The 14007-nt window shown below is 45.3% G+C and overlaps 1 long non-coding RNA gene across 1 annotated transcript in view; it reads left to right on the plus strand.

Moving 5' to 3' along the window:
* Nucleotides 1-10646: 10646 nt before the first annotated feature.
* The window catches only part of LOC131483088 (uncharacterized), a 40641-nt gene continuing 37280 nt past the window's right edge, over nt 10647-14007 (plus strand). Inside the window, exon 1 of the long non-coding RNA XR_009247504.1 lies at nt 10647-10765. This is a non-coding gene — a long non-coding RNA (uncharacterized LOC131483088). The remainder of the gene's footprint in view (nt 10766-14007) is intronic.

The raw sequence follows: 14007 nt of genomic DNA on the forward strand, positions 1-14007 counted from the left end.
TTATGTGCCCAAAAAGGCTTTGTAGATGTGATTAAGTATGGGCTGTAGAGATTGCCCTTGTGGGCCCCAAATGTATCTGAATAAAAGGGGGGGCATTGGGAAAGTTAACATAGAAGAGGAAAGACACTGTGACCATAGAAGTGGACATGGGGGTGATGAGACCACAAACCAAGGATTGCTGGTAGCCATCAGGAGCTCAGAGAGCCAAGAAACAGAATTTGTCTTCAGGATTCCAGGAAGTGTGATTTTAGGTCGATTTGACTGAGTTTAAAGTTCCAGTTTTCAAAATGTAAGAAGATAAACTTGTCATTTGATGCCATCAAGTTTGCAGTAAGTTGTTCCAGCAGTGGTAAGACATGAGTATGGCTCCTCTGCCCACCCTAATTCTGGCTGCACTGTGGAGGCTTCTGTGACCCGCAGACCCAAAGTCACTCAGAAGGTAGTTTGGTGAGTGGACTTAACTGCTCACAGTGGGCTAAACCGGGAGCTTTGCTCTAGGGAGGTCAAGTTCAAGATGGAACTTGTGGGTGGGTCTGGAACCTGAGTTATCCCAGGAGGATTTTGGCTTGCAACCTGTTTCTGTCAGAGTTCTGTCAAGAAACAGAACACCCCCTCCCCAAGCCATAGAGAGGCTGCTATACAGAGTTGCTTCACGTGATTATGCAGGTTGAGAATTCCACCTGCAAGCCGGAGACTCGGGATGGCTAGAACTGTGCTCTGATAACCGGAGGCTCACAGAGTAGATCCCAGAGCATAAGTGCTCCGGTTCAAGCAGTTGTTCAGAGAGACTGTTTACTCCCTGCCCTCTTCTTCCCCCTCTGCCTTCTGTATAAGGCCTTCAGTGAACTGGGTAGTGCCCTCTGCACCAGGGAGAGAACTCTGCTGTCCTGGTCTACTGATTCGAATGCACGCTCACAAACACAGCCCGACATGGCATTTACATTGCTCGTCTGTGTCCTAGTCAGGACAAACTTAGGCATCACATTGTCCTGCTGTTCCCCACCCTGAGCTCCTTCCTTGTCCTCTGAGAACACAGGCAGAACTTGACAGAATGTAGATCGGCTGTCCAGGCACAGCTACATACTGGGTGGGGTCCAGTATAAAACCAGTGTGCATCGCCCTTTCCTGCACACGTGGTCATGTCTTGAAATGACAGCAGAGTGTTCACCAAGGGGGCGGTGGGGTCCTGATGGCTGTTTTGGTGGCACACCGTGGAGAGGCCTCCTGCCTTTGGCTTTGACCCATTTCTGAGCTGTACTTCCTCTTCCAACACCATTTTTCTTTCTGATGTATGTGAACTTTTTTGAAAGCCATTTTTTGGGGACTTGTTTTTGTTTTTCTTTTCATGGGAGAGGCTACTGCTTTCAGTGTAGCCAAGTCAAAAATAGACCCTACTTGAAGAATGAAATGAAAGTCTTTCCTTGTCCTGCTGATAACTGTGATGCTTTAAAAACAAGCAAGACAGCTATAAAGATATTTTATGGGCTCGTTAAGAAATCTCTGAGACACTGCTGGAAAATGTCACTTTAGGGAACCTCTGGAATGTGCCCTGGGGAATCTCCCTCCTGCAGATAGATACACGGTGGCCCCAAGTGAGGAGGGATGCCTCTCAAAATGAGCACAGGAAGAGGGAATCCCCAGAGAGTCTCCGGGAAAGAAAGGAGTGTAGGGTGTCTGTGTAACTGTAGAACATGCCACAACAGCCAGTGTGAGCCAGTCCGAAGCAAGGAGTCAGGAGTTTGTTGTGGGTCTTCCCAGGTAGGTAGAGGGTCCCAAGGCCTTGAACCATCCTCAACTGCTTTCCCAGGACACAAGCAGGAAGCTGAATGGGAAGTGGAGCAACCAGGATACGAACCAGCACTCATATGAGATCTAGGATTTAACCACTAGGCTATAGCACCGGGTCCACTTAGAGGGTTTTTAAAGGCAAAATGAGTGCAGTGATTGGTCCTGAGTGTGTACCTTTTCCTTTGTAAATGTCATGGTGTCCACTGGCAGGCAGTGGGAAAAGGGAAGAGACTGTAGCCTGAGACCCCATCCATCATGAAAACTTCCTAGATGCAGCTGATTTTGCCTAGCTGGCTTCCACTGTGCTGCTGCTGTGCCTGAGCTCCCACTGACTTAGGGCTCCACTCAATGGTGCTGGCGTTTAATCCTGACATCTAAGACAAGCTGTGTGATGGGCTGGAGGCTGACCTTGTACTATATTTTAGTAAGGTTCACCACTCAGTGGAAGGGAGACTCGAACTCATTCACTGATCAGTGGCATCACAGGATAAAGCTTAGGGTGGCAATTGAATTGGCCATTTTTATCTCTGTTGTGATGTTGCCTTTACTTGTGATGGGAAGTGGCCTGCAAGTATTCGGAGATTGTCTCTTGCTAGTTCACCTTCAGAAATGTGGGGACTCCTAGAACCTTAAAGCCAACGGGCTCCGCTTTCCCCACAAGGAAAGGATTTCAGAAGATGACAGGAAGGTTTCAGAAGCTAATCTCTCTTTTCTTCTCTCCGTGAGGCTACAATGTCAGGAACCAGGCCCATGATCTTCCACCCCAGGAAGACATCTCTGCTCGGGAAGACTGGCTTCCATGATGGCCAGTGGGGCCCCAACCTTCTCCAAGCTCCAGACTGTTCCTGCCCTGGAGTATACTTCTCTGGGACTGATAAATAAGCCAGAAATTCTGGGAGGGAAAGGAAAGAAGCTGTGCTGTACAGGAGAAGCTTAGGGCCCCCCGTCGAGCATAAGGTCAAGAAGCTTGAGAGCTTATTGGTCATGGCAGTGTGGATTGTGTTTTGAAAGCACAAATGATCTGGGAATGGACATGAGTCTTTCTTGTGATCTCACGCAAGAGGCCAGGATATTGGGCTCGGCAGTGTGGCCTAGTGGATAAGGTCCTCGCCTTGATCCCATATGGCCGCTGGTTCTAATCCCGGCAGCTCCACTTCCTCTCTATCTCTCCTCCTCTCAGTATATCTGACTTTGTAATGGAAATAAAATAAATCTTTAAAAAAAAATGGTTTACTTATTTAAAAAAAAAAGAGGCCAGGATATTCACATCTTTTAATTTTTTGTTTATTTGAGAAACAGAGAGCTTCCATCTCTTGGTTCATTCCTCCAACACTTGTAGTGCTGGAGCTAGGCAGTGGCCAGGTCTCCCATATTGGTGGTGGAAACTCAGTTACTGGAGCCATTGCTGCTGCCTTTTAGGTTCTACCTTAGCAGGAGTTGGCCATCAAACCCAGGTGCTCTTTGCGGGATGCGGACATTGTAACTGTTAAGTGAAATACTTGCTCCAATTGGTGTCCCTTAGCCCAGCTGAGGTGAACTGCTGGTGCGGAAGGGAGTTTTGAAGAGGGTGGAAGCAGATTTGAAGGCAAGAATTCTTGCTTGTGCAGGGTTGGTGTGGGTGGGTGTCTTATGGAAGGTCTTAGGATAGCATGACCATTCTCTGTACCCTGAGGCTCAAAAGCTAGGAAATGAATGGATTAGAAAGAAAAATATTCATTGGCTTCAGAAGTTTGTCTTGGCTGGCTCTGTGCTTGCACAGAAGAGGAAGTGGCCTGTGTCTGGACGACTGGACTCCGTTCTGGCTACAATTTGTTCTCCTTTCAATTCATCATACTTACCTCTGCCAAGTTTCTTCTAAGTGGTACTTTAAGTCACTCCTCTCCTCGCGAATATACTATGTCTCCTTATTATCATTTGGGCCAACTTTATAGTCCTGATTAGGCTTTTAAAAAAATCTACCTCTAATTTATTTTACTTTTTTGATCTTTATTGACTAGAACCTCAAAGTCAAGATAAATTCCATCTTATGCTTTATTTCCAGGTTGTGAGCCTGGGAATTTCAAGGATCATAATTCTGAGAAACCATCTGTCGTGATCTTGTGTGTGCCTTTACATTTTTGCCACATTTATTACTTAAGAAAATCTGACCACTGGTATTTAGTATGAGTTCATCAAGCACAAAGAATGTAGTTTTGAAAATGTAATAAAATGCAGTGCACTTGAGCAGAACATTCTATTTTTCCAGATGTTTTAATTTTTCCCCTCCGTGAATTCTGCAGTCTTGTAACAAGCCCAGGAAGGACACAGGGCGGTGGCCATGAACCCAGCTGATCAATGGGGTTAAGGCTTGTGGAGGGCAGAGAAGCAGAGCAGAGAGCAGGACACCCCTTAGTGTACTCTGATGCATGCTCATTCCACTTTTGGTCCCACCACCCAGCAGCCTATGACTTCAGATTAGCATCATCTGTCTGTCCTTGTGAGATGCTGTTTGGCGATTACAACATAAGATCGAAAAGTCAGATCCATGCATCTTCATGTGATAGCTCGCTTCTGCCAAAAGCAGCATCACCCTAAGCCACCTTAGGACCCAGCATGCCAGCCTCGCCATCATCAGTGGAGTAGATGTCATGACTGAATACTAGCAGAAATGAAATCCCAAAGCCCCAGAACAAGCAATGGCCACTGTTGCATTTTTTTTTTTAATTTATTATCATCATCATCATCATCATTTTATGGTACAGTTCCATAAGCCCTGCGATTCCCCTACTCCTTCTCCAAATCCTCCCCTGCCCCACACTGAGTTCTCCCATATAATTACAACAGCATAGTTCCTCATACACAGTCATAAGTCCATCATTGCATGATCAATGGAAGAGAGTCCAGTATCCCAATGTCAAGACACATCCAACGGTTTCACTGGGAGTCCATCAGATCTGGAAGTAGAGATGTGCACTGCACCATACTCTCACATCTGGACACGGACATGTCAGTTTCCACTACATAGTCACTATAAATCCCCCCCAAGTGAAAAGCCACAAAACAAAATCAACAAAATCAACAACAGAAAGAAAAAATAGAAATTTACAATGCCACGAAGTTAAACAACATGCCACTATATATGATAGTCTCCATTACAAAGTTACTATACATCTCCTTATATGAAAAGCCACAAAACAAAATCAACAACAGAAAAAACAGAAATTTACAATGCCATGAAGTTAAATAACATGCTACTGAATGACCAGTGTGTTGCTGAAGAAATGAAAAAGAAAATCAAGAACCTTCTTAAAGAAAATGAAGCTACTGTATGATCTACGAGTCAGTGAAGAATTTTATGAGAAAAAAAGTATTTTGAAGAAATGAAATTAAAAACAGAAACATCAAAATCCGTGAGATTAGTTTCTGCTGATCTTTATTGGTAAGATGTATCTCTTCTAGATAACAAATAAATCTAGTCTACTAATTTATGACATTTGATTGATGAGTTTAAGCTGTTTACATTCAGGGTTAATATAAATAGATGGTAATTCGGTCCTGTCATTTTAGCAATGGCTTGTTCATTGATTTAGTCTTCTGTTGTTATTTTACTGGGATCTTGTGCTGTTGTTGCATCATTGTCTGTACAACCTTTCTCCCACTTCTGCTTCATGCAGGTCCCAGAACTAGGGAGACACCAGGTGTCCTATAGAGCTAGGGTGCTGGCAGTGCTGATCTTGCTAGATCATGCTGGCTGTTAAGTCTGAGAGCCACATGGACATATTTTGAGTTGTAAGACACCAGATTTCCTGTGGGACCAGTGCAACGCACTGAGCTCAGTGAATTTGCTCCCAACTCAGCACATGTGCAGCTTACTGTTGTCCCTGCAGTCTTAAAGCCTTTGCCACACTGTACAAAATGGCACCTGATGTGCCACTGCTGGAGTTCTTGATCTGCTGGCTGTTAGATCTGAGGGCTACCCAGACCCATTTTGGGTAGAGCTTGAAGGATGCCATGTTGTTGCAATTCACTGAGCCAGAAATGAGTTCACTACCAGCTTAGCATGCACAGTCTTGTCCCATAGCCTTTGTCTTCCTACACAAGATGGCTCTACTTGGGGTTTGGGCTGTGAAATCTACCCTGTTCCTGCATAACCTGTTTGGGATCTGCTGCTCTGTCTGCTCCTGATTAAGTTAAACAAACCAGCAGGACGGACAGTTCTTTGGCTAGGTTCATCTCCTGAGCTGCCAGTGAACTTCTGTTCCCACCTGGTTGTTGGTGGAGTTCCAACTGCTGGCGCAGTTCAGATCGCTGCTTATTGAAGATCGCTGTGGTTTCTGGTGACTGCAACACCACACCATTGTGTTCACTGCTTTCCTGTGTCCATCAGTCTCCAGGTACCCCTCTGCTGTTGGTCTGTCCTCTCCTATTTCCTGCAGTGTGCCCTCTCTGCTTCGCACTCGCTAATGTTTCTCTGTCTGTTTAAATGTGTCCTAACCCTATTCTGCCATCTTGATTCTCTGTTGTTGCATTTTATAGCCCCAGGCTTTCAGTCAAACTGTTCCTGTTCACAGATTCCCTATGTCCAGGCATAGACCTCGCCTAAAGATCCACTCTTTTATCATGAACTCCAATGCTGTCAGTCCTTTCAAGAGTGCCTAAATCGCAACCAGAGAGAATGAGCCAGCAAGCCAGGGAACTGGATAGGGAAGAGAGAGGAGGAAGAAAGAAAGGGAAATGAGGAAGTTAATTTAAGAACTTAACTCTAACACCAAGGAGCCTCTTAACCAGTCATAACCCTATGAGCTGGGGACACATTTTTGATGCGTCAGCCACTGTTTGACCAGAAGGCCTGTCTTCTTCTGTGTGTTAACTTTTTACTTTGCTAAGTTGGCATTTTCCAACTCAATGGTCCAGTAAGCTCACACTAATTGAAAGGCCTCCCACAGGTGCTTAGTTCCAGGGCAATGCATCTTTGTGACAGTAAAGAAGTATGGCTTTCAGAGAGGATCCCAGGCCGGCTTCAGCCCACACAGGCTTCCTGGTACAGCAGAGGGCTGACCACAAGAGCTCGTGGAGAAGAGCTGTCTGCTGCCCTCAGATGAACCCATGGCCTGATATTCCCCTCATGGCATCTCCCTTTTGTGTTTAGATAGCATCTGGGGTGTGGGATCTTCACATTCCAGCAACACTATGAGCAGCCCCATTTTGTATGTTTATTAAACAAGGACTGTATTTTTAGTTTGCACATTAGAAAGTGTTGTCAGAATTGGAACTCAAGATCATGAATGGAGTGCAGAGTTAGTAGGGCTGCTAGGAGAAGGTCAAAAAGAAGTTGAAGATGTGGATGAGTACATTATTATAGTGCCTTATTGAATCCTTCATTTCCTATCTAAGAAGTGGATATTCTTATTCTTATTTTGAATGTAGCTAGGATTAGTGTATTGTGGAAGTGTTCTTATATTTGTATAACTACCCTCATGTCACTAAGTCAACAGCAGAAGCCCTTTTACTTTTAAACATTTGTTTGTGGATTATTGAAAAAAAATCAGGAAGGCTGAAAATCGAAAAGCTTAAGGTTAAAAATTTGAGCAGTTGGGTCCTCAGGTCTGAAGAAAGAAGCATTTCTTGACAATCTGATGCTGAAAATCATTTGCAATTGAGTTTTCAAGAAAATCTCCCTGATATAAAAGCAAGTGAAGTATGATTAATAATTCTTTTTCCCATTATCATGAGCCTGTCAACATTCTATATTTAATAAGTCACTTTTTATTCAATAACAAGTTGAGCAATAGTCAAGTTCAAATAAAATCCGGAATTTTTAAGTTCTCTAAGCAATCTCCAATCATTTTTAAAATCCCAGAGCAGATACAACCAAGATGCATTGCCATTTTGATAAGTTTTACCATCATGATCATCATCATTGTTATTGTCATCATTGTTATCACCATCTTCCTCCTCCTCATTATCGGGAGATAAAGCCTTTGGGGAGCTCTCATGACATCATTTCCATTCATGCAGTGGATGATGAACTGGTCCAGGGCATGCCACCTAAGAAATCAGATTGCTGCAGCTGAATTTGAAAACTCAATCTGTAGAGTTTGGAGAAATCACTTAATAACCTCTTTGAGTCTCATTTTTCTCAAGATTTGAGATGAGGAGAGCACCACCTGTTTGCTTCAAGATGCCATTCTGGGGATTGCTTGTGAAGATCTGTGGGCAGGCATCTGCTAAAGTGTGACATTTATACAAATGTTGTAAATTGTTTGTCCCAGCAAGGCCTCAAAAGCATTGCTCTTTGTAGAAAGAGCTTTAATGAATTCTGTCTTCAGAAGCAGAGATGCCACAAGCTGCCAATACACAGACTGTTTTCCTTCTCAATTACCAGCACTCAATTACCGGCACACAATTATCAGAAGAATCAAGCACCACTTAGCCAATACAAATTCACTTTGTCACTTATCGTGTTCAAATCTCCGTTCTTGGGGCTAATGTTGTAATGCAATAAGTTGGGCTACTGTATGGGGGCCCACATCCCATGGCAGAGCGCTTGGGATGGAGTCTTACCTGTGTTTCTAATCCAACTGCCTGGTGACGCACACTCTGGGAGACAGCAGGTGATGATGACTCAAGTCCTTGGGCACCTGTCACCCTCATGGGAGACCTGTATGGAGGTTCTAGCCCTTGACTTTGGCTTGGCCTATTCCTGGCTGTTGTAGGCATTGCATCTTTTACCAAACATAAGATATTGTATTGGGTGTTCTCTCTCTCTCTCTCTTTCTTACTCTCTCTCTACTTCCTTCTCTTCCCTCCCAAATAAATAAATGATTAAGTAAGGTACTAATATTAACATTTTGGAGAGAAGCTTTGCTGGAATCATATTATGTTCCCAGTGCCTTCCAGTAGCTCCTTTCTAAACAAAGAGCATTCAGGAAATACAGGCAGCTGGTAACATGTACTGAATAAACCCTGTGCTAAAAAGTGTTCCAAGCATTCCTCATTGATTAAGATACATGATATTCCCAACAAGCCTTTGGAGTGAGAACTATTTGTAATTCCCATTTTATCAGTGAGGAGACGTGGGCAAGGAAGGGAAGAATCTCACACGTGTGAGAAACAGGACTGCATTTGCTTGCCGATGCTGTGAATAAAGCCAAGGCCAAACCATTCTGCTCTGTTGCTTTGAAAACACAGGTTCAATATGAGCACCAGGAAGTGGGACAGAAGGGAGGGCTCTGTAGCCTCCTGACCTTGTCTACACCCACTTACCCTTATGTACAAAGTTGGCTAGTGTACTCCTCAAATTCATACCCACCCAAAAACTCAGAATGGAAACAGACTCCACTTGTATTTTCAAGTAGGGTCTTTGCAGACATATTTAGTTAAGACAAGATCCTACTGGATTAGAGTGAGCCATATGTGCCCTTCTAAGAGGGGAATTTGGAGCCAGACACACAAGAGGTGATGCGTAAGATGAGGGGAGAAAATGAAGTGATGGTCTCTGAGGACGGAAGTGCCAAGGGTGGCCAGCAACTGCCAGGAGCACCAGTCCTGCTTTTTGAAGCCACTCCATGTGTGACAGTTTGTTTTGGCAGCCCTAGAAAACCAATGTATCTTCTTTCTTTCTGGGCCTCTGCTTGCCAGTGAATGCCAGGAAAAGCATTATACAGATGACTCAGAAGCCCACAGAATCTGAGGCTTTGGGAAGGTTTAGGGATGTAGTAGCTCATTTCCTTTCTCTCTGATTAAGCCACTTAGAGAATAAGCCCTCCCATATTTAGGAGAATAAAGGAAAATAAATCCCACCTTAAACAGCTCTGCTCGTTAATCAACTAATAACTAATGAAGTGGAAGTGTGCACTTCCTTTCACTTCTTTTTAATGGGGAAGCAAAGGGGTAGCTGGAATGAGGTTATCTCAGCTTAAAAATTTAAACTCGGTTTATAAACATGTTCTGTGAAAAATGAGAAGTCTTTCCACTCCCATGCTGAGAGGTGCAGTCCTAGCGCAAGTGGCTTGTCCAGCAAATCATCTATTGATAGTTCAGGTACGTTCAGGAGTCTAGGTTTAGGAAGGTGGAGATGGCCAAGTCTGAGAGTAAGAAATATTGCTGAGAGATTACTAAGGGGCAGGGAAGGAACAGAGTCACCCAGTCAATAGCAATTTGTTGTTATAGCAGCGCATATCGATTAAGACGATTGTCCTCAAAGAGGTTGCAATACTGAAAGAGGCAAGTAATGTTAACTGCCAGGAGAAACACCTTAATGGACAAACACAAAGGCAGTTTCCTGACTTTAGAGGAAGAAAAGAAAAATCAGGGACAGAATGAGCAAAGGTGGATGCAATGTGAGACAGATAAGGTAATGTTTTAGCAGATATAGGTATAGAGGGTGTGTGTGTGTGTGTGTGTGTGTGTGTGTACAGTCATGTGCGATTTTCCATGTGGCCAGAGGGTAATTGACTCTGCATAGGTGTACTCAAAAGTCATGGAACACATTTGCTGATTATAAATGTCACTCAGTAGGGTTAAATACCCAGCTTTGACCTACTCACAAGCAGGCAGCAGTGAAATGGCCAAGTGAATAAGGAATCAGGTGTTTTTGGAGGAGCACTTATCCTTGGGAGCTATGATTCAGCCTGGGACAGGATCTTCCAAGGCAGAGAAAACAGCAAAGTGTAAGTGATGGAGCAGAGCTGGGAAGAGTCCCGGGCCTTGGTGGCCTTGCTGTGGGAAGCCAGCGGCACCCAGATCTAAGGGCCAGTAGGTAGAGGAAGGGAAGCAATGCGGCATAGCATAGAGCAGCCTTTTAGGCACCCAAAACTAAGGTCGTCCTAGTTTTATTTTTTTAATTCCTAGAGGAAGGATTTACTTTCAATTTCTCATCACAGAGCACATTCATTTAAAATGGAGAGGAAGAGGCAGACAAAGCAGCTCTCTTTGGTGCCTCTGAAAGGCTTGGCTACAAATGAGTGTGAAATTGTCTGAAATTCTGGCAGCAGATGTGAGTAACGTATTACTGTCTGACATTTGCAGAACATTCTTCACTGTACTTTCTAGACTTTGTTTAAGAGAGAGATAGTGAATTTCTTAGATGACAGAATCAGTATCCATGGATCTTTTTGTTAGAGCCACGGGTCAAATACAGGAAGAGGAAATTTCATAGACATAAATTATAGGCCCTGGACCTGACCCAGAAGTCAACTGAACAAACTGTGTAAGGAACCAGAGACTCGGTTGAGGTATAGCACACACAAGTAATTGTTATCATCAATATGGCACCCTGGAAAGAACTTTCTAAGAACAGAAACATTCAGTAGCAAAGCACGAGGCCTTGTGATAAGGTCCCAGGGCGTGGTCTATTAGAAACAGGCCAGCCATGTTGTGCAAGGGAAGTGCCTGCCTTCAGCAACATGAATCAGGCAGCTCTGAGAAATGGCCAGAAACAGAGTGCTCTGCATGGATGCTCTTTTGCCCACAAGGAAGCCACAGTGTAGTGAGGGAGGTGACACATGCAAGCTCTCACAGGCTGGGAAGTGGCTGGAAGAGCAATGCCGGCTGGCTCTGTGCACGCTTTTGGACTTGCCACTTTGCAGCCGGCATCAAAGGTGTACCTGCCATGGCTAAGTCTTGTGACCCAGAAGTAGGGAATGATTCCTGTGTTGGGACTGGTAGGAAACTGTCTCATACTTAGCTTGAATCCAGCCTACCTGCAGAGGGCCTTCATGAGGCTACAGGTGACACACTGGTGTGATTTGAGCTCTGTAAGAAGGACACTGAGACTCTAAACTTGACACAAGGTTTATCAGGAGTGCTTTGGGAACAGGTCTTGTTGGGGAGTGAGAAGAGCTGGATTGGGCAAAGGGAAAAATTGAGTTGACAATGATTGCAATAGAGACCTCAGTGCCTGTAGGAGCTCTTGATCTGGAGATGACCCACAGAGCTCTCTGGCCTCGTACTCTGTAGTAGTCATTCTTCGGAGTCTGTCTGCTCCTACAGAAGAGGGTAGAACATTGGCTGAGACCATTCATTTTGGCAGAAGGCAATTTCAGAAGAGGGACTTGGCTGTGAGCCATCTGTGGATAGCCTTTGCTGCAGCTGAAAAAATGAGAGCTTGGGTCCTCCAGGGGCCAGCTGGGCACACACTGCTGTGAGGTCCAAGAGAGTATCTGCTCTATTCTGGCTGCACACTATGGTGTGCTGCCATACAAACCCTTCTCCTTCCTCTTGGGAAGCACGAGGCCCACATTCATGATCTGAAGATAAATTCTAATACATAAGGCAGAGGAGACCTTGAGGCCACCCAATGGGAGAGGCTGCTGGTCCCTCTTCCTCGCATAGCCTCACTGGTGCTGAAGCAAGTCTCGCAGGGCTAGTGGCTGGATTTACTGGGTCCTTGCTATTCACTCTAGGATTGGTGGTGCCATGGGACCCTTGTACAGGCAACTGTGGGAGAGGGAATGCTGTCAGAAGGAAACACCCACGTGCTGTTAAAGCTGGTCAAGGTCAGAATCATGGCTTTTGGAAATTTGGTGATTTTGCAGCCAAAAGAATTGCATGCGTCAATGACCCGACACACCCAGGGTCAACATCCTCTGGGAAAGAAAAATCCCCAACTAGCAAGTTTTTGGTTTCCTTGATGAGGCGGGATGCTTTGGGGCCAGGATGTGGCTCCCTGACTGTGCTGCCTGCCTCAGCCTGCTCAGAGCCTTGCTCAGCCAACTTGGACAGTTTAGCAGAGAGTAGCATGTGGTTCTGATTCTTCTCTTCACTGTACCACAGGGACTGTCTCCCCACTCAGCTGTAAACCCCATGTTCTCCAGCGGTGCCTCGTGCCCTTGAGTTCATAAGGACACCCTTGTACAATGCATAAAGGCTGTTTTTCCAGCTCCATCAGTCGGCTCTTTTCCACATCCCTGCTTCCCACACAAGGTGGCTATTTATGGTTGCAAGGAAGCTGACTTCATTTTCTTTCAGCAGCATGGTTGGAAGAAAAGCCTGAGGTTCCCCCACATGAGAGGATATGGCCAGAAAGTATGGGACAGGGAAGGCTCCTGTCATCCGGGTCTGGGACTGGTTCCGGAGAGGCTGTGCTTTATCTACATGCAGATTCTCAGCCCCTGAAGACTAGGAGTGGGTAAAGATCAGAGTCACTCAACTTGTTCCATGAACTCACTTCCCTGGCACTCACCGTGTGCCACTCTGCAAGGCAGGGACTATTGGCATGTCCATTGCACAGGTGAGAAAAGTGAGACAGAGAACTTCAGGTCCTCAGCTGGTGGGTGGTGGCACTGAGGGAGGTGTGCATGGCAGTTCAGCCTCAACAATGTGTTCAAACTGGCACTGTGCATGGCACATCAGGACTACTCTGGAAGGACCTGGCAGAGTAACAGGTGTCGTTGCTGGGAGATTGGCCAAGCCACCAGCAAGGGCAGGGAAGGAGAAGTGAAGGCAGGTTATGAAGCAAACACAACCTGATAGGCCATGAAGAAAAGAAACTGAATTCTTTCTTATCCTCCTCAGCAAATGTGAGCGGTGCATTCCCCCCCCCAGAAGGACATCTCAGGTGGTACTTAAGTCTTCTTCAAAAACGTTTAGTACATAAATCCAGCATGGCATCTAAACTCTGTGCTCCCCAGCTTAGACCCTCCTCTCTTTGCCCACTGTATTAACCTGCTCTAACAAATGACCTACAGGCCCCAAATAACAAAAATGTTAGCTCCTGGTTCTGGGGCTGAGAAGCCTACAATCTTTGCATCCGCAGGCCCGGGCTCTAATGCAGCACTCTTGGGCAGACTATTTCCCAGTCTCTTCCAGCTTCCTTGTTTCCAGGCATGCCTGGGCTTGCGGCTGTTACCCCAGTCTCTGCCCCGTATGCATAGGACCTTCTCTCCTTCTCACAGGATCTCTCCTCTAGATGTCTTTTTTGAGGATGCTCAACATTGTATTGAGAGTCTGCTGGCCACTCCAGTGTCTTTAATAACATCTGCAATGGCTCCTTTTTTTTCTTTTTTCTTTTTCCTCACATAAGGATACTCTCAGGGGCCAGAGTGTGCATGTATGTTTTTGAAGGCCATTCTTCAAATCGTTACACCAGCTGGAACTTGCTTTTAATTTGGAAGGCTGTGGTAGAGGGGATACCTGGGTGTGGGGTAAGGTTTCATCTTTCTTTCTCCCAAGCTTCTCGACAGGTGCCAGGGGATGCATGGAACAGAGAGATGGAGGGAGCAAGTGGGTTGAACTGGA

This window comes from Ochotona princeps, chromosome 23 (assembly GCF_030435755.1).
Source record: "Ochotona princeps isolate mOchPri1 chromosome 23, mOchPri1.hap1, whole genome shotgun sequence".
NCBI lineage: Eukaryota > Metazoa > Chordata > Mammalia > Lagomorpha > Ochotonidae > Ochotona > Ochotona princeps.